A 20,278-nucleotide genomic window follows, 5' to 3' on the forward strand; every position below is an offset into this window, starting at 1 on the left:
GACGATCTCAGCTCCCACTGAAACCAAGATCCGTCGATTCCGAATATCCATAGATGTTGTATTTAATGCCATTAAATACTTGATCCGTTTACGTACTATTTATGTGACCCTACGGGTTCAGTCAAGAGTAAGCTGTGGATTAATATAATTAATTCCACTTGAACTGAAGCGGCCTCTAGCTAGGCATTCAGCTCACTTGATCTCACTGAATTATTAACTTGTTAATTAATACTGAACCGCATTTATTAGACTTAATATTATATGCATACTTGGACCAAGGGCATTATTTCCTTCATTGCCGACATCATTTATAGACATTGCTTCCTTGAATGAACAAGGATCATCATTATCGGTCTCCACTTGACTTGCAACGGAGAGAGCATATTGGACATAATCACACTCCTCAATGTATCTACTTGGAGGCTTGATTGGTCTCTTTGCTCTTTCTTCGGAAATAGATTTCTTTTGAGCTTGTGGTGTCGCTTACCGAGGTCTCCTTGATGAGGGACCATCTTCATGTGAAAGCTCATCTAGCTCCACCTCCTCCTCGGTATCATGGTGTGAACCTACATCATTGCAAATAGAAATCTCCTTTCCCGGAGTGATAATACAATTTTCATCAAAAACAATATCTCTAGAAGTTATGACTCTTCTAGATTGGTTACACCATACTCTATAACCTTTAACTCCTAAATCATAGCCAACAAAAATACATTTTTTAGCTCTAGGTTCAAGTTTACCATCACTAACATGAATATAAGCCGGACAACCAAATAATCTCAAACTAGAATAATCAACGGGTTTTCCGTACCATACCTCAAGAGGTGACTTGAAGTCAAGAACCGAGTGAGGAGAGCGATTCACCAAGTAACAAGCCGTTGAAACGGCTTCCGCCCAAAAAGATTTCCCCAAATTTGCTTGTGAAAGCATACATCTAGCCCTCTCTAAGAGAGTTCTATTCATTCGCTCCGCAACCCCATTTTGTTGAGGTCTACCCGCACAAGTTCGATGCCGCACAATGCCATGCTTGAGACAATACTTCAAGAACTTCTTCTCTACAAACTCTAGACCATTATCGGTCCTCAAGGTTTTGATCTTTTTCTCGGTCTTCTTTTCAATCATGGTCTTCCAATCATGGAACACGTCAAAGACATCATCTTTATGCTTTATAAAGAACACCCAAACCTTCCTAGAGAAGTCATCAATTATAGTGAGCAAATAATTACAACCACCAATCGAAGGAACTCTAGAGGGACCCCACAAATCCGAATGGATGTATTCAAGTATCCCTTTGGTGTTGTGTACGGCGGGTTTGAAGCTAACCCTCTTGTGTTTACCAAACACACAATGCTCACAAAAGCCAAGGCTTCCAAGCTTCAAGCTTCCAAAACAACCTTGCTTGCTAAGCTCCGACATACCATGCTCCCCCATATGGCCAAGTCTCAAATGCCATAACTTGGTTTCACTATCACTCATAGTACCCGTGGAAACATTTGCCGAGCCTATCATGGTGGATCCTTGCAATGAGTACAAGCTACCCACTTTGGCACCCTTCATCAACACAAGAGCACCTTTCACAACCTTCATTATTCCACCTTCCGCTATGCACTTACAACCGTTAGTGTCAAGAGTGCCAAGAGAGATCAAATTCTTCTTTAGCTCCGGAACATGACGAACTTTAGTTAAGGTTCTCACAATACCATCAAACATTTTGATGGCTACCGTCCCAATTCCAATCACCTTGTACGTTGCATTGTTTCCCATGGCGACATTACCTCCATTATACTCCTCATAGGAGCTAAAGAGATCCTTGTTGGGGGTCATATGAAATGAGCAACCCGAATCCAAAATCCATTCATCCTTACCCTTGATTCTTCCATGAGTGGCAACCAATGCACCACTATCACTATCGGTATATACAAAGCTAGCCTCGGCGGTAGCATGAGGTTCTTTGCCCTTTCCGGACTTACCATCACCTCCCGATTGTTTCTTTTGCCACTTCCAACATTCCGACTTAATGTGGCCTTTAATGTGACAATAATTACAAGACTTGTTACGGTTAGGATTCAGTTTCTTTGACTTGGACCGACCCCTATTATTTCCCTCATTACCACCACTACTAGTAGAAGTCTTCTCATGATTTCTACTCCTCACAAACAAGCCATCATTGGAGTTATTTGATGATTTAGAAATTAATTGATTATCAATTAAGTCCCTTTGGGTCAAAGCATCTCTAACATCATCAATACTCAAATCATCTCTACCATACAAGATAGTTTCACGAAAATGTTTATAGGATGGTGGTAATGAACATAACAAGTAAATTGCAAGATCCTCATCATCTAAAACAACATCAATATTTTGAAGATCCATAACAATCGAAAAGAACTCATCTAAATGAGACTTAAGAGAATTACCTTCCTCAAGCCGAAGATCATAGAGTCTACTCTTGAGTAGTAGACGATTCGTGACACTTTTCGCCATATAAAGAGCCTCCAACTTCGACCATAGATCATTGGCGGTTTCCTCCTTGGCAACTTCCCTCAATACTTCATTCGAGAGGCAAAGTTGTATCGCCAACAAAGCCTTCAAATCAATCTCCCCCCACTTCTCTTCCGACATGGTAGTGGGTTTCTTATCCTTCCCTTCAAGAGCCTTGTGCACACCATTTTGTATCAAAATAGCTTTCATTTTCAATTGCCAAAGGCCAAAGTTAATTGACCTATCAAACTTCTCAATATCCAACTTCATTGTCGACATGAGTATTCAATACTCCCCAAGAAATCAAACAAACAACCCTAACACAACCTTAGATCTTGATACCAATTGTTATCAATGAAGGACCTTTTAGGCTTTAATGTTGATTTGTATGACAATTTGATGTTTGAATAATGAGAAGAAATAATTAAAGAAAACACACACAAAGATTTAAGGTGGTTCACTCTTCAATGAGCTACATCCACCATGGGGGAGGGTTTGGAGCTTGTATTACTCTTCAATGGAGAAAGCATTACAAAGAGGAATTCTCAAAGGTGAAGAGGAGAGAATTCTATGTATGCTTAGATCTAGGGTTTCAAGCTCACTTGTGTTTCTCTCTTTTAATTCTGAAAATCTCATTACATTTGGTATTTATAGTGTTAGACATTAAACCAATCTAAGGGACAAGAAAAGGCCACGTCGATTGAACCTTGCGGAGAAGAAAACATTTAACCCGCAGAGTTCGGTCGAACCTTTAAAGGGTTCGGCCGAACCAAGGTCAGGTTCGGCCGAACTTACCCAAAGTTCGGGCGAACCTCCAAAATCAAAGCTACTGACTTCAGGTTCGGCCGAACCACCTAAGAGTTCGGCCGAACCACCTAAGAGTTCGGCCGAACCTCCAGCAGGTTCGGCCGAACTTCCCCTGCGGCATGACAGCTTCTCGTAAAATAGTCATAACTCCCTCATTTCTCATCCAAAATGCGCTTATCACCAGGCGTTGGAAAGCTATTGAGCCAAGCTTTCACCTCCAACTTGAATCAACTCAATCTAATGAGTAGATCATGAGATATGTCCATTTGAAGTCAGACCTTCCACTATAACACCCTAATATCCTTCAAGGAAGATTCGAGGCACACATAATAATTATGAATATAATTGGTAGGAAACTTTAAATGGCTGAGGTAGCGATATAAATTAATATGCAAGTTCAATATTCGAAAGGCTCTTGAATGCTTATATATTTTTAGAATATGCATATAAAATCTCATACGAAGTAAAACAATTGTCATGAGTTGAGAGATAAGTTCTACATGCTGGAAGTGACAAATTAAAGAGATAATTGGGTTTGTAATATAACTAAGGATGGGTGTCATCGGGTTACCAACTTACCATCCAACAAATTCGGTCTATGCATGGTTAATTGAGGTTAGTAAGTGAATCGTGAACCAAAACTTGTAATACAGGCTGCTTTACTTTTTTCTAGCTCCTATGTTTTATGTAATTGCCAGAATTGGGTTTTAGATTTTGAGAAGAATAGCACTTAATAAGTTAGAATGTGGAATGATTTATGATGATGTGCATACTTGGGCAAATTAAGTACAAAGTAGGATTAAAAGATGACAATAGGGAAAGGATTAAATTAAGTACATTTTATCTTCTTAGTGACGCAATCTGCGACCGAGCTTGCAGAGTGCTATTGGAGTTATCAACGTCGTTTAAAACAATCAAAAGCTGAGAAAGAGAAGCTTCACGGTGACCTTGCTGAATCTGTCAGGACTGAAGGTGAATGCCGAAAGCAGATTGCGCAACTTGAGCTTGATGTTATTGCACTACAAGAAAATTGACTTCTTACAACAGGCTTGTATTTGTTGGGAAAGGACACTTATCTGTTGGTAAAAGTCTTTGCCAACAAATATATATCTGTTGGTCATCTGTTGGGAAAAACTCCGTTGCTAAAAGTATTACCAATAGATAATGTTGATCAGTTGGCAATAACTATTTGTAACAACGGTTTAACAACTGTTGGTACCTCTGTTTTGCCAACAATTTCATTTGTTGGAATACTTTCACCAATAAATGGAGTTAACATTGGTAATACTTTTACCAACATTAATTTTCTGTTGGCCTAGAAGTTTATTCACACACCTAATTAAAATTGTTTGTATACTTTTAACAACACTTAATATCTGTTGGACTTGATTTTTTAAGAACCTAAAATTGTTCGTAATTCATAAATAACATCTGCTTTAAAAATATATTTTAATACCTGTGTAAACAAATTAAGTTTTTCAATAAATTATACACAAAAATATAAGAACACAAATTCCATACATATAACGTTTATGATATTCCAGTAGGAACACACACAAGAGGGGGGGTGAATTGTATTTCGAACTTTAAGTGAATTTCTTGCGGAACTTAGAAATATTAAAGGAACGGAGTATTAAGAAGATAAAAGACAATGATTTAGAAAACTTCTTGACACTAATCAAGAAGAGAATTCCTTTATATTATAGTAATACCTCGATTACAATAACTCTCTGACTCGAGTTCCTCTCAAACTCGAGTTCCTCTCTGTAACCTACTCTGATTACAACTCTCTTTTCTTCTCTTTCTCTCAAACTTACACTCTAAGTCTTTACAGGATAACTCTATCCTTTCTAATCTGAAATACAATTTTGTTTCGAGAACTCTAGATATTAATAAGCTTAAGTATATATAAAGACTTTTAGGAACTTGGATTAACTAGGACACAAACTCGTTTTTAGAAAAACTCTTTAAAACGTTTTTAGCAAATGCAAATTAAGCTCTAGGAATGTTTGTGTATTTTTTCCAGAAAACTTCTTGGCCTTATATAGAGTTTTGTCCTTAGGGTTTGTTTCCTTCAAAAACTCAACTGCCAACAACTGACACTTTGATTGTCACGTCCCTAGACTTGAGGAACAAGGGGAGACCACTTCCCACACAACTTCCTCAACTGCTGGACGTGTTTAAGAATCACTGTTGTTTTCTAAAAAAATGTTTATTTATTTTGTCAAAATATTTAGGAAGTTTTAGGAAGATTAAAACTGTTTTTATTTAATTAACAGAATGTGATGAAAATCTAATTTTTATTAAACATGAAAAGATATTTTATTTAAAGTATTTTCCTTAAAACTGTGTTGCTTGATATTTTGACAAAAACACACGAGTAATCCAAGTTCCTCTAGTTCCTTATATACTACTTAACATATTAATATATTACATATAATCTAAGCAAGATAAACTACCTAGAGATATATGTCTTTCCTTTGGTGAGGCATTCAACTCTGAAGCTTCACTTGTTCCAGCTCAGGAACATTAATGAGTTCCTCTTATGTTTATATAGGAACTCGTGGCCATGAGCCTTCAGCTTTTCTTGTGACTTATGATGAACACTCGATTTGTGATATGTGTTGCTCCTTTGTTGACTTTGAAACTCTAGCTTGTACTGCTTCCAGCTCAGGAACTCTAGTAGCTGTTCCAAGTGCATTTCAGGAACTTCAACATCTATTTAAAGTTTTGTTTCTCTTAGGAACTCAAGCACTTACCTGTCTAAAGTCATTAGCAACCACAATCAGGAAATTTGCAATGTGTGTGTGTGTGTGTGTGTTTGTCATCAACCAAAACCTAGGAACAACAATATTTCCCCCTTTTTGGTGATGACAACACTTGCAAACTTTTTACAATGAGAGTAAACATAACCACTAACTTATGCAGACTACAATTGAAAAAAAAATAAAAAAATATATAAAAAATGAAAAACTTACAGAGATTACACAAGAAGGTGAGTTAGGAACTGGATGGATTTCACCTTGGAAGTTTGCACCCTGACTTCCCCCTGTTGACATTAACAAAAAGCATAGCACGAAATATAGCCATTCCAAACACAGTGCCCCACGATCAACGTTTGGCAAGTTAAGCTAGCCTCAAAGTGTTAGACTAACTCACACAACAAATTAGAAAGCAAGCAGTAAGTATCAAGACCAGAAAACACAAAGATACTAACCAAACAAGTCAAGATAAGATGGAACAAATACCCAAGTGTTTAAAAATTTATACAGACCAAAAGAAAAAGATTGTTCCATGGCAAAAAAAACTTAATCATAGGAGAGATGGATTAGGCTTGGGATGGGGAACCAGAACCAGCTGTTTCTTCGACCACTATCTCTTCAAAGGATTCCAGATTGTTGATTTTGGTGAGAATAGTGGCACGAGTGGCATTGGCTTGATCTGAGTAGTGTTGGAGGATTGGAGAGTCTTGACACTGTTAACAAATGCACCAATGTGAGCTTGCATTGAACTGATCCTGTGGTCTGTTCCGTCCTACAGTTCCACCAGACGAGCAACTGTTGCTTTGAGCTCCAATATCTGATCATCTTTTGTGTTCCAGGCACCCCCATGATCTTGAACATGTTCCTGTGCAGATGGAACACGACAAGCTTTGAATTTCTTGGAGGATCTTGGTGTCCTGTTCCTTGGCACAGCAACTTCAGGCAGTTCCTCCTGTTTGATGCGAACATCATCCTCCTCTATGGGCATCTCCTTGACCTCCCCTTCTTCATTAATTTCCATAAAGATAGGCCCTCTTTTCTTGTTTTCTTGCATAGCCACCCTCATGCTTTTCCTTTTCCCTTGGGATCCTACACTCTTCTTTTTCCCTTGAGGAACTCGAGACAAAGTCACCTCCAAGTGCTTGAGTTCCTCCTCCTCTTCTTCTTTAACTTCTTGGCCCTCTTGATCTTCTTCATCCTTTTTCTCTTCTTTGCCAGCCTTAATGACTTTGCCCTGAACCATTTTTGGTGTTCGAGGATCTCCATCAATTCATTGAACTTCGTAGCTTCACACCATGTTGAATTGATTGCAAACCCTTTGACCAGATTGCTCTCCTTTGCAGTGAGTTTCTTGGTGCTCTTTCCTTCCCCCTGAATGTGAGCACTCTCCTGTAGTTCCTCAGTTTCCTCGAGTTGTTCACCAGAAGTTTATACCCGACGCTTTTTGGATTTTCTTGTGGAAGATCTAGGGTTTGAAATTGGGGATTTCATTTCAATGTCAGTGCCAATTGGTTCCCTCTCGGTAATTGCGAGTATGGGGTTGTGAGATCGGAGGGGAATTGGTGATTGCATGGGTGATGTATCCATGGGAACTGGAGAAGATGGGTTTCTTTTTCGTTTGAGAGAAGTGAGATCGGTGTTGTTGCTGGTGAGAACCATGGTGAAGAGTTTTTATAGGTGGAAGGAGAGGTGGTGTCAGTGGAGAAAGCGTGTGAGAGAGGGAGAAAAGGGGGTTGCATGGATTGAATGCGGAAAATGAAGAGTTTCTCCTATTTATTGCCAATGGAACCGTTCCGAAAATTCTTTTAATGTAGGTATTTGATTTTGAGTTTTAAAAGTTTGTTAACAAAAAAATAAAAATAAAAAAATAAAAGTAAAAATAAAAAAAATTGTTTGGCTTGGTTTTGGCTTGCCTAATTTCGTATCTTGGAATTAACTGGTTTAAAAGGAACTGCTTACCTAGCACATTTGTAGTGTGTGTCTGTCTGCCACAATGGTAAGCTTTAACTACGTTTGCACCCAAAATTTTGTGCTTGTGATGGTCTATATTTACCACAATTTTTATCTCTGTCTTGAAGGAACTTCAATTTGCAATTACCTTAGCTTGATCATTCCGAGTTCCATCCTCATTTTCTCATGTTTCTCCCTGTTTAAAGGCTTAGTCAAAATGTCAGCAATTTGGTGATCAGTTAGGCAAAAATCTAATTTAATCAAACCTTTCTCAACATTATCTTTAAGGAAATGGTGTCTAATGTGGATGTGTTTGACCCGGGAATGATGAACCGGATCTTTTGAAATACAAATAGCACTAGTGTTATCACAATAGATAGGAACACAATCATAGATAATATCAAAATCTCTTAACTGTTGTTTTATCCATAGAATTTGTGAGCAACAAGCTGCAGCATTTACATACTCAGCTTCAGCTGTGAATAGAGCAACAATGTTTTGTTTCTTGGAACCCCAAGAAACCATGCATGGACCTAGGAACTGTACCATACCTGATGTGCTTTTTCTATTCACTAAGTCACCTGCATAATCAACATCAGCGTATCCTTTTAGCTCGAATGATCCACTTCTTGGATAGAATAGGCATAGGTCATCAGTTCCTTTGAGATATCTTAGTATTCTTTTCACAGCAGTTAAGTGGGACTCCTTTGGATTGGATTGAAACCTTGCACATAGTCCTACACTAAAAGAAATTTCAGGTCTACTAGCTGTTAAGTATAATAGTGATCCAATCATACCTCTATATTTTGTTTGATTCACACTTTTCCAATTTGGATCAGTGTCTAATCTGGTAGCTGTTCCCATGGGAGTGTGATTTACTTTGGCTGATTCTAGCTCATATTTCTTTAGGAGTTCCTTCACATACTTTTGTTGGTGTATCATGATTCCCTCCCCAGTTTGCTTGATTTGAAAACTAAGGAAAAAGTTGAGTTCCCCCATCATGCTCATTTCAAATTCACTGCTCATCAAGTTTGCAAAATCCTTGCACAAGTTCTCATTAATTGCTCCAAATAATATATCATCAACATAAATTTGAACTACTAACAAGTCAGTTCCTCTAGATTTTAAAAATAATGTTTTGTCTTTTCTACCTCTGTTAAAATCATTTTGTAGGAGGAACTTTGATAATATCTCATACCAAGATCTAGGGGCTTGTTTTAGTCCGTAGAGAGCCTTATCTAGTTTATAAATATGATTTGGAAATTCGAGATTTTCAAAGCCAGGAGGTTGTTCCACATAGACATCTTCTTCTAAGAAACCATTTAAGAAAGCACATTTAACATCCATTTGATAAAGTTTAAAACCAATAAAGGCAGCAAAAGCAATTAAAATTCTAATGGCTTCTAATCTAGCAACAGGTGCAAATGTTTCTTCGAAGTCAATACCTTCCTGTTGATTATAACCTTTGACCACTAACCTTGCCTTGTTCCTTATGATTGTTGCATGTTCATCTTTCTTGTTCCGCAACACCTATTTCAGCCCTATCACCTTCTGGTGCTTTGGTTTGGGTTCCAAGTGCCACACCTTGTTTCTTTTGAATTCATTCAATTCTTCTTACATGGCTATGATCCAGTCAGCATCCTCTAGAGCCTCAATGTGGTTTCTTGGCTTAAATATGGAGAGGAACGCGTGGAATGCACAAAAGTTCCTTAGCTATGACCTTGTCTGAGTTCCTTTTATAATGTCACTCATAATGAGTTCCATTGGATGAGACTTTTGATGTTTCCAAGGTCTAGGTTGAAACTGAGCTGCTGGTGTTGAGGCATTTCCGTCAGTTCCTTCTGTGACCTGAGTTCCTTGTTGGTCATTGTGGGGTTCCTCAGGTTCTGGTGTTGTTTCTAGATCTTCTTGGATCTCTTCGTGTTCCTCTTGTACATGAACTTCTTGATTTTGTTGAGCAGTTCCTCTGGCTGTGTGTCTGCTTGGTTGGAACTCCTCATCATTGTCTGCAGCACGAGATAAACCAATTTTGAAATGTTCTTGTTCCTGTACTATATCAGATTTGTTAGATTCATCAAATATTAAATGTACACTTTCCTCAACGCACATAGACCTTTTGTTATAGACTCTGTAAGCTTTGCTATTTAGTGCATATCCTAGGAACACTGCCTCATCGCTTCTTTCATCAAACTTCCCCAAGTTCCTTTTGCCATTGTTGTGGACAAAGCATTTACTACCAAAAGCTCTAAAGTAGGAGATGTTGGGTTTTATACCTTTTAACAATTCATAGGGGGTTTTGTTTAAGATTGCTCTAATCATAACTCTATTTACAATATAACAAGCTGTATTGACTACTTCAGCCCAGAAGTTCCTGGGCAAGGAACTGGCTATTAACATGGTTCTTGCCATGTCCTCTAAGATTCTGTTTTTCCTCTCAACAACTCCATTTTGTTGTGGAGTTCTGGGAGCTGAGAAACTGTGATCCATACCTTGTTCCTTGCAGTATTCATCGAATTTGTAGTTTTCAAACTCTGTTCCATGATCAGATCTTATATGGATCAATTGATGATCTGTAGTTTTCTGGATTTTCTTTGAAAATGCAACAAACTCTTCAGATGTTCATCTTTGCTTGTTAGAAATATAACCCAAGTAAAGCGAGAATAATCATCAACAATAACTAGAACATATTTTTTTCCACTTCTACTTTGGATTCGCATTGGTCCACACAAGTCCATATGGATGAGTTCCAAAGGTTTTGTTGTGCTTACCAATTTCTTAGGCTTAAAAGAACTTCGGACATGCTTGCCTTTTGCACATGCATCACAAACTTTATCATTTAGGAACTTGATTGAGGGGAGTCCTTGAACCAGTTCCTTTGATCTTAGTTTATCGAGCAATGAGAAACTAGCATGTCCAAACCTCCTGTGCCATAGTAGGGGATCTTCTTCGATGGCACTGAGGCAGGTTAAGTTGTTCCTTGGAACTGTATTGAGATCCACAGAATATGTGTTCCCTTTACGAGTTCCTTCCAAAATAACCTTCCCAGTGTTATTGTTAATAATTTGACAGTTTTCAGAGGTGAAACTTACAGAGTTTCCTTTGTCACAAAATTGGGAAATACTTAGTAGACTGTGCATTGAGCCCTCGACTAAAAATACATTTTCAATGGCATGGGAACTTGACCTTCCAACTTTTCCAATTCCAACAATTTCTCCTTTCATGTTGTCTCCAAAGGTCACAGTTCCTCCATTGTAGGCTTCTAGTGAGAGGAATTTAGATTTGTCTCCTGTCATGTGTTTGGAACACCCGCTGTCGAGATACCATGAGCTGTTCCCCTTCACTAAAACCTGTAAAGAGATCAAAGGTTAGTAATAGGAACTCGGGTTTCCTCGAGTTCCTTTTCAACTACAATATCTGACTTCTTAACCCATTTTTGCTTTACATAATTTATGTTTCTTTTATCCCGTTCCTTCATCTTGGAACATTCAGTACTTACATGACTTCCACTTCCACATGAGAAACAGACTTTCACACTTGGAAGATCTACATACTTTTTCTTATGACTGGTTTTATGTTTAAAACCTAAACCTTCTGTTCTCTTAGATTGAGCATTCTCAATCCACTTGGGAGGAACTTTTGGTGGTTGTTTCTGGGCTCTGGCCATGGCTAGTTCCCTTTCTAGTTTCTCTTTCTGTTCCTTTGTGGTAATCAGATCTTTGTTTAATCTTTCTAGGTCGACATTGAAAATACACATGTTAATTTCCAGGGACTTTGTAGGGTCTAGACTTAAATTAAACATCTTGTATTGACTGAGTTCCCCTTGTAGAAGGATGTTTTCATTTCTAGCTTTCTCGAACGATTCATTGATGGAGGTATTCCTATCTAGCAATTCAAAGAACCTACCCTGAACATCTGATCTAACATTATTTAGATAATTCATATGGTCTTTACTGAGTTCCAGTGCTCTATCACTTTGAGCTTTTAGCATACTTAGCTTTTTATAATCATCTAGAGTTTCTAGCAATAGTTCAATCAGCTTTGACTTTGAAAGACACTGAAGAGTGGAGGGACTTACTTCTTCTGGTGGAACTAGATCAGTTCCATCTGTTCTTGCCATAAGACAAAGATTTGTCGTTTCTTTATTTGGTTGTTCCTCATCCTCTTCTGATTCTGTTGCTTCGCCCCATGCAACTATCATAGCCTTTTTGAAGTTTGGCTTGTTGAAGGTTGACCTGTTGTAGCGTTCCTTGACTTGTTCCTTTCCTTTTCCTTTGGCTTTGTCATTTCCCACATAGGGAATTCACGAATTTGATGATCAGTTTCTCCACATTTGAAACAGCCTTGCTCAATCTTGGAACTGACAGTTTTCCTTCGAAACTTCCTTCCTTTCTGGTAGCCTGGTTTGAAGTTCCTATAGAGCTTTCTCACCCTTCTAACAAGCATGGCAGCCTCTTCCTCATCTGGTTCAGATTCATCGAGTTCCTCAGCTTTCATTGCAAGTCCTCGGTTTCTGGAGCTCTCAGGAACAGCAGCCCCAAGATGCAGCTCGTGAGTCATCAAGGAACCAGCAAGTTGTTCAATGTTGAACTTTGTAAAGTCCTTGGTCTCAAACAGTGCAGTGACCTTTGTTCTCCAACGATCATCTTGTGGCATACTCCTTAGTATCTTTCTTACTTGTTCATCAGTGGGAATGATTCTACCAAGAGAAACTAATTCATTTGTTATGTTAGTAAATCGAGTAAACATCTCTTGAATAGTTTCTTTTGGAAGCATTTCAAATCTTTCATATTTAGACATTAAAAGATCAATTTTGGAACGCTTAACTTCATTAGTTCCTTCGTGGGTTACTTGTAGTAAATGCCAAATCTGTTTTGCATTCTTGCACCCCATGACCCTATTGTGTTCATGGGGTCCAAGTCCACAATGTAAGATTTTAACAGCCATAGCATTTATCTCATATTTTTCAAAATCTTCTTTGGCAAATTCAGACATTGGTTTAGGAAGTACCTCATTATCTGCATTGGTTTTTGTTACCTCAAAATCTTCGACTTCTATCACACGCCATACTTGGTAGTTTTCAGCTTTGATGAATATCTCCATTCTGTTCTTCAAGTATGAGTATAACTTGCCATTGAACATAGGTGGCCTTTGCGTGGAATAGCCTTCTTCCAGTTTCTCTTGTGAGTTCATACTATCAGGAACTTGACTCAAACAAGGTTTCCTGTGATTCTAGTGAGTACTGGCTCTGATACCAATTGATATTCCAGTAGGAACACACACAAGAGGGGGGGGGGGGGGGTGAATTGTATTTTCGAACTTTAAGTGAATTTCTTGCGGAACTTAGAAATATTAAAGGAACTGAGTATTAAGAAGATAAAAGGCAATGATTTAGAAAACTTCTTGACACTAATCAAGAAGAGAATTCCTTTATATTATAGCAATACCTCGATTACAATAACTCTCTGACTCTAGTTCCTCTCTGTAACCTACTCCGATTACAACTCTCTTTTCTTCTCTTTCTCTCAGACTTACACTCTAAGTCTTTACAGGATAACTCTATCATTTCTAATCTGAAATACAATTTTGTTTCGAGAACTCTAGATATTAATAAGCTTAAGTATATATAAAGATTTTTAGGAACTTGGATTAACTAGGACACAAACTCGTTTTTAGAAAAACTCTTTAAAACGTTTATAGCAAATGCAAAGCTTTAGGAACGCTTGTGTATTTTTTCCCGAAAACTTCTTGGCCTTATATAGAGTTTTGTCCTTAGGGTTTGTTTCCTTCAAAAACTCAACTGCCAACAACTGACACTTTGATTGTCACGTCCCTAGACTTGAGGAACAAGGGGAGACCACTTCCCACACAACTTCCTCAACTGCTGGACGTGTTTAAGACTATGTCAATCACTGTTGTTTTCTAAAAAAATGTTTATTTATTTTGTCAAAATATTTAGGAGAAGTTTTAGGAAGATAAAAACTGTTTTTATTTAATTAACAGAATGTGATGAAAATCTTATTTTTATTAAACATGAAAAGATATTTTATTTAAAGTATTTTCCTTAAAACTGTGTTGCTTGATATTTTGACAAAAACACACGAGTAATCCAAGTTCCTCTAGTTCCTTATATACTACTTAACATATTAATATATTACATATAATCTAAGCAAGATAAACTACCTAGACATATATGTCTTTCCTTTGATGAGGCATTCAACTCTGAAGCTTCACTTGTTCCAGCTCAGGAACATTAATGAGTTCCTCTTATGTTTAAATAGGAACTCGTGGCCATGAGTCTGCAGCTTTTCTTGTGACTTATGATGAACACTCGATTTGTGATACGTGTTGCTCCTTTGTTGACTTTGAAACTCTAGCTTGTACTGCTTCCAGCTCAGGAACTCTAGTAGCTGTTCCAAGTGCATTTCAGAAACTTCAACATCTATTCAAAGTTTCGTTTCTCTTAGGAACTCAGGCACTTACCTGTCTAAAGTCATTAGCAACCACAATCAGGAAATTTGCAATGTGTGTGTGTGTCATCAACCAAAACCTAGGAACAACAGTTTACTTGTTCAACACAACCACACAAAACCTTGTACATTACAAGTTACTATGAACCATCCAAAATGTTAAGATCCAGTGCAACCATTTAAGTTCAATTCAAAAGAAATCTCATGGTCTAAAACATATAACACATGACAGGAGCAATGTTAAATTCCATCTACAAAAGACTTGAGGATGCATGATATCTTCCTTACTACTCATATTCATAATATTCCTCGCCTTCTTCATCTCGTGTCTGGTAGCCATCTTCCTCACCTACATCCGCATTGGCCTCTTCAAAATTTTCCTTCCCAGATCCATCATTGTATTCATCATCATTTATCCTCACCATCTGATAAAAGAGTAAGAATTTCCTTTTTCGACATACCCTGAAAAGATGCAATCATTTAACCAATAAACCAAACTAAAAACATTTTCTACCCTTTAAACCAAGTCCACCAGTTTTCACCATTTCTACCAACATTACCAACTTAACATTTTTATGTAGACTAGAGGCTAAAATATGTGCGATAAAGGTGGAAAAAGAAAAGTTCAATTAATTTTGAATTTACTTACCACCAAAGAAAATTAATCTGTAATTTGTTATGATGTTCTCTTTGAGGATTGAAAAGAGATCGACAAGGAAACAAATTTCTGTATATTTTTTTTCGAACTCTGTAATAATACAATATAGTGGTAATGAAGGACACTGAGACACCTTCTGCTACAAGGATAATGTTGATGGTATATGAAGTTTTCGAGCACCAAGGTTTTATAGATTCATTGGACTAATTTGAGGAGGATGGAGATCGACAATTCACCACAATTGAGCTACTTTAATGAAATTGAGAAGGGACATAAACAATATTTGACAATAAATTTTAAGGGGAGGAAAATTAGAGAAAAAAGAGAGTATAAATTTAACAAAAGGCAAAGGTGTACAAAAAAGTAGTACCTGGAGCTCCAAGACTTTTATCAGCACATTAGTCATCTTATCAAACTTCTTAACCAGTTTTTGAGCTTCCATCTCAACTTTAATTCTTTTGGCACGCTCCTCCTCCAAAGCACATCTCTTTGCGCGAGAACGGGGAACCTTAACCCCCAAACCATAATTCTTTGCATAACTAATGATACAAAATCTTAGATTTTAACTTACAGTTTATATATTTAAGTAATAAGGAAGACATATTTGAGACTTATTTAAACAAAAAAGCAGAGAATTAGACTATATATTTAACATTTTTTTTATAGTAACTATCCTTCCCTCAGCCCATTTGGATAAACCTTCAACTGTGCTAAACAGTAATCACCCTCTGGTGAGTAAATCGACTCAGCAGTATGATAGCAGTCACTCTAGTGTGCATTAGACAACATTCTTTATCTATAATTTATAGGACCCCGTCTTCCCTCATTGTCCCAGGTATAAAAGACGTTGAGTAACCAGTGATAAGAATTATGATCCCCATGAATTAATCAGGGCCCCTCCTTGTTTCCTGCTAAACCACAAAGTTTCCACAAACCCCCCCACCACTCTTTTTTATCCTTACACCTATACAAAATAAAGCCCGATAGCCTTCCCTTGTCTTTAAGGCTAACTTGAGTCTGGCAATGGATAAGTTGGCTAGAATAAAGATATCTACAGTAAATGCATCAGGATACCAACCTACAATGAGTCTTCCCCCTAATGCAAACCAATTTTTTAAGTAAAACACCAATATACCACTGTTGTGTGAAAAATAGACTGTAAAACGCCGTTAATAGATCACTGTAAGACAACTCTGAAAGTTCCAACTCGGGGAGCAAAAATACATTACTTCTTGGTTTTTCACACACAACTATAAACATAGCAAAGCCCCTTAACTCTCCTATGTTTGCTGCCGTGAGAGAGGAAGGTAAGTGTGTGTTTTTTCTTTAATTTTCTTATGTTGGGTATGGTTTAATTTTCCTATCCTACATGGACACTATAAAGGGGAATTACTTTTAGACAAACACTAGGCCTTAAATTTCTTTTATTTTCACACACAACTTTGGGAAACAGTTTTGATTTTGCTTCAAAATATGCAAAAATGACAAATTACAATGGACCGTGTTGGATTTTGGTTCTCCAATTATTCATAGAATTTTTTGTTTTTTAAATTCAGTTAATTCATAATTATTAAAAAAAACTACGTAACTAGTTAAATACATAATGTACGTCTTTTTAAGTATTCCGTAAAATATACAAGGGCCCAATTTCATATGAATAACACAGGGCCTCAATAATTGTTGAGATGACACTGGTTGTCGTTTTTGTGTTAGCTTACCATTTGACATATTCAATTTGATATTCACTTGGTTTATCAAACTTATAGGAGAAGCAGTTTTATATTGAGCTTATCCTGATGATAAAGCAGGCTAGACAGTCGACTCAATGTCAAAGCACTGCTCTCCTACAGAGTTTGTTCGACAATTTCCCATGCCTACACGGATTCAAGAAGATGCAAAGCTTGAAAATTATTGTTATGAAACGAGACCTACACTCGAGATAATGGTCCTAAACAACTTGATGTAGTTAAAGAGAATGAAGTCAACGTTTGCCTTCAACCCTCTCCATTTCAACGTTAAGACTTGATGTAGTTTTATTTTGAAGCCTTAGTATAAGACAATCATTAGATGTTTATAATGGAACTACCCCAACATTTGTTACTACTAAATATAACTCATATGAAGCCTTAACGACTTTTTTATATAAGCTAGCACCAAATCCTTTCCAATATCCTCTAGAATTACGTACTCAAGAGTACCACATAAAATTGCAGTCGAAGAATTGACACCCCGCTCCAACAGGAAGCACGGTAGAGGACAAGGTAGTAATATATCATCTCAAATTTCAGGGCCATAAGCTAGATAAAGAGGATAAATTAAGGATTTGCATCAACCCAAATTCATATAAAGACTCAATTAAGTACACCTTGTAATATAATTTTGGAAAATTTGTAAAAAATAATCCCACCTTTATCCGTCCTTCTAAAAATAGTACCACATTTAACATATTTATGAATAATCCAAGCTTTAGAGGGTATCTTCCATAAACAGTATGGTTTACCTACAACCTAAACAATCGGTTACTTTTATATTACAAGTCAAATAAGCTACGTGTTGCTTCCTGATTGGTCTATTATTAATTTTATTATTAAGATAATCATATCCTCTTATCGCCCATTTATACAGTCTCTCACCTCCTCCCCTTGTCACCCAAACACCACCCCCTTGTCTCTGACTCTCCCCCCACCACCTCACCGCCATGCATCATTTTATCTCCTCCCCCCACCTTTTCTCTCTCCTCTCCAACTCCATCGATACCACCCGACCACCGACCGTAGACCAGCCAAGCCCACACAACTTTCATCATCTCTCTCCTTGTTTCTCTCTCGTTCTCCACCACCAACCTAACGCCATGGGCGCCGACCATAACCCAACCTCCCTACTACTTTTCCCTTGCTCTCACTCTATTTCCTCTCTTTACTCCCTTTTCTATCTCTAAAACTCACCCAACATTTAATCGTTTGAAAAATTGATCTGCCATGGATGACAATTCAAAAAGGATGAACAAGGAGGTCGACAAATTGCTATTCAATTCTGCCGCCCTTTGCCGCTGCCGTCTCCAAGTCTTCTTAGAAAGACTGTTTCTGACCATGTTACACTCTTGCCTGATTCCTCCATTCCTAAGGTATACTCAATTGCTATTTTGTACTTTAATTTTCATTGCAATGTTATTGGGTATTTTTCTGGGATTTTCTATTAAATTTTTCCGGAAGTATGTTCATTCTTCTTCTTCTTCAATTTTTTTGTTAATTAAATCGAAATTTACATGTTTTGGTGGGTATTGTATTTCTCTGAGTGAATTGCATTGAGCTGACCAAGAAGTCTGGAATCCTTCAAATTATTTTTGCAGGGAGATCGATGATTCGAAGGAGAAAATTGCAACTAATGGGATCGGACAATGATAAAATTCAGTTGTGGATGTTATGTCTCTGACTTGCAATTTATCTTATGTGTATTTAACTGTAAATATTACATGATAGTCTGAATTTAAGATTTCAATGGCGTGTCAGTTGTAAAATTAGGCTGATTTGAAAATAGGTTTCATTTTTAATTGGAATTGTGAGAGAAAAAATGTGAGATTATGGAGGAGAAAGGAGGGTGGCCCAAACATGGAAGGAGACTTGGTAGGCTGCCATGGAAGATGAGAGGAGAGTGAATGTCAGCTATAGGAGATGGAGATGGAGATGGAGGAAGAGAAAGAGAAAGAGAATGTTTTCAAAAAAAAATTAAAACTAAAATTTAATGTATTCAGACCAATTATAGCGAGACACGTGTCATGTTAACTCATTAAACCGGTTACCAACAGGTGAATGACTGTTTTTGGAAGATACCCTCCATAGCTTGGATTATTTATAAATATGTTAAATATGGTACTGTTTTTAGAAGAACATAAAAAGGTTGGATTATTTTTTACAAATTTTCCAATAATTTTTAAAATTAGGAGAAACAAACTAAATTCATAGTTCAAACATCACCTTCAACTGCAAAGTAAAACAATAACACATACAATTAGGGAAATTGATTTCTAATTAACAAGTGTCTCTCCAAACCAACTTTCCAAACCCTAAGAATCGAAAATGAAAATTACCCACCTTGACAACATGAAATTGTCCCATAACTAACAAGCAATTTTATTAAAAAAAAATGCATTTTTTCCAGAAATATCGAAAGTATAATATGAATTCCAATTAGCAACTTTTGCAATTGCAAAGAAAACTTTACCTTAGCAACTTGAAGAGGAAGCATGTGAAGCACCGAGCAATTAAAGAACCGGGCTAGGGCTCTAGATGCGTAACAGTGAGATATAGGGTTGTGCCTCCGCTTGCTTTCTATCAGACTAGCTAGCTGAAAACCCTCGATCTCTTATTGTACTTTTGTCACCAGATATTGGGTTACGCCGTTCCCACGAGTAGAATTCAGTTCGAGGAAACAAGAAAATGGTGTTGACTCACCATTTCTCTATTAGGTTTTTGGCAGAGAAGCATATCTACTTTTCCATTAGAAAGATGGCGAGTGTTAGACCAGATGAAGCAAATGATGGTTCTAGAATACTTTTACTTTTTGATTTTATCTTTTAATCCTACATTAGCTGTCACACACAAGCTTTGAAACAGATAAATATATTATTTTTTAAGTTTTTAATTGTTAGGAATTGCGCTGAAGCGAGAAACGACAAAAAATGAGCGGGCAACAAAAGCTTTTACCAATAATAAAAAAAAGTTGGTGAAAAATATTGTCGGTAAAAAGAACTTTTTGCCAACAAATTTGAAACGTTTGTTGGTATAAGATGACTTTTTTTGGACCCCGTGAACTGAAGCCAACAAATAATATATTTGTAGGTAATATTAACTTTTCCGGTGTTGAAGCGAATAGAACAATGGGCTTCGAATGAAGGCCCTTTTGAGTGTGTTGAAGATCTTGTTAGCTTGAGTGAGTAATGTCCGAATTCACCTGCGCAAAGACAATGTTACTAGCCTCGGGGGTGTTTCCGAGGAAAGTCTCTCCGATGCCTAAGTAAGAACAATGCTCGGATTCTAGAGAGAGAAGTTATCTAGAGAGTAGTCTTAAGACAATAAATTGGACATACCTTGAGGTGTGAGCCTTGGCGGCCTATTTATAGTGTTTGTATAATAAATGTCCACATAGGTCATTTA

General features: G+C 37.2%; 2 long non-coding RNA genes across 2 annotated transcripts; one reads left to right on the forward strand and one right to left on the reverse strand.

Annotated features, from left to right (window-relative positions):
- Positions 1–14,004: 14,004 nt before the first annotated feature.
- Positions 14,005–19,682, reverse strand: LOC110778984 (uncharacterized). The gene is made up of 3 exons (XR_002531002.2): positions 19,347–19,682; positions 15,496–15,664; positions 14,005–14,929 (listed from the first exon to the last, which is right to left on the reverse strand). It is a non-coding gene; the product is annotated as an uncharacterized lncRNA (long non-coding RNA).
- Positions 17,383–18,623, forward strand: LOC110778985 (uncharacterized). The gene is made up of 2 exons (XR_002531003.2): positions 17,383–18,249; positions 18,475–18,623. It is a non-coding gene; the product is annotated as an uncharacterized lncRNA (long non-coding RNA).
- Positions 19,683–20,278: the final 596 nt, after the last annotated feature.

This window comes from Spinacia oleracea, chromosome 5 (assembly GCF_020520425.1).
Source record: "Spinacia oleracea cultivar Varoflay chromosome 5, BTI_SOV_V1, whole genome shotgun sequence".
Classification (NCBI taxonomy): domain Eukaryota; kingdom Viridiplantae; phylum Streptophyta; class Magnoliopsida; order Caryophyllales; family Amaranthaceae; genus Spinacia; species Spinacia oleracea.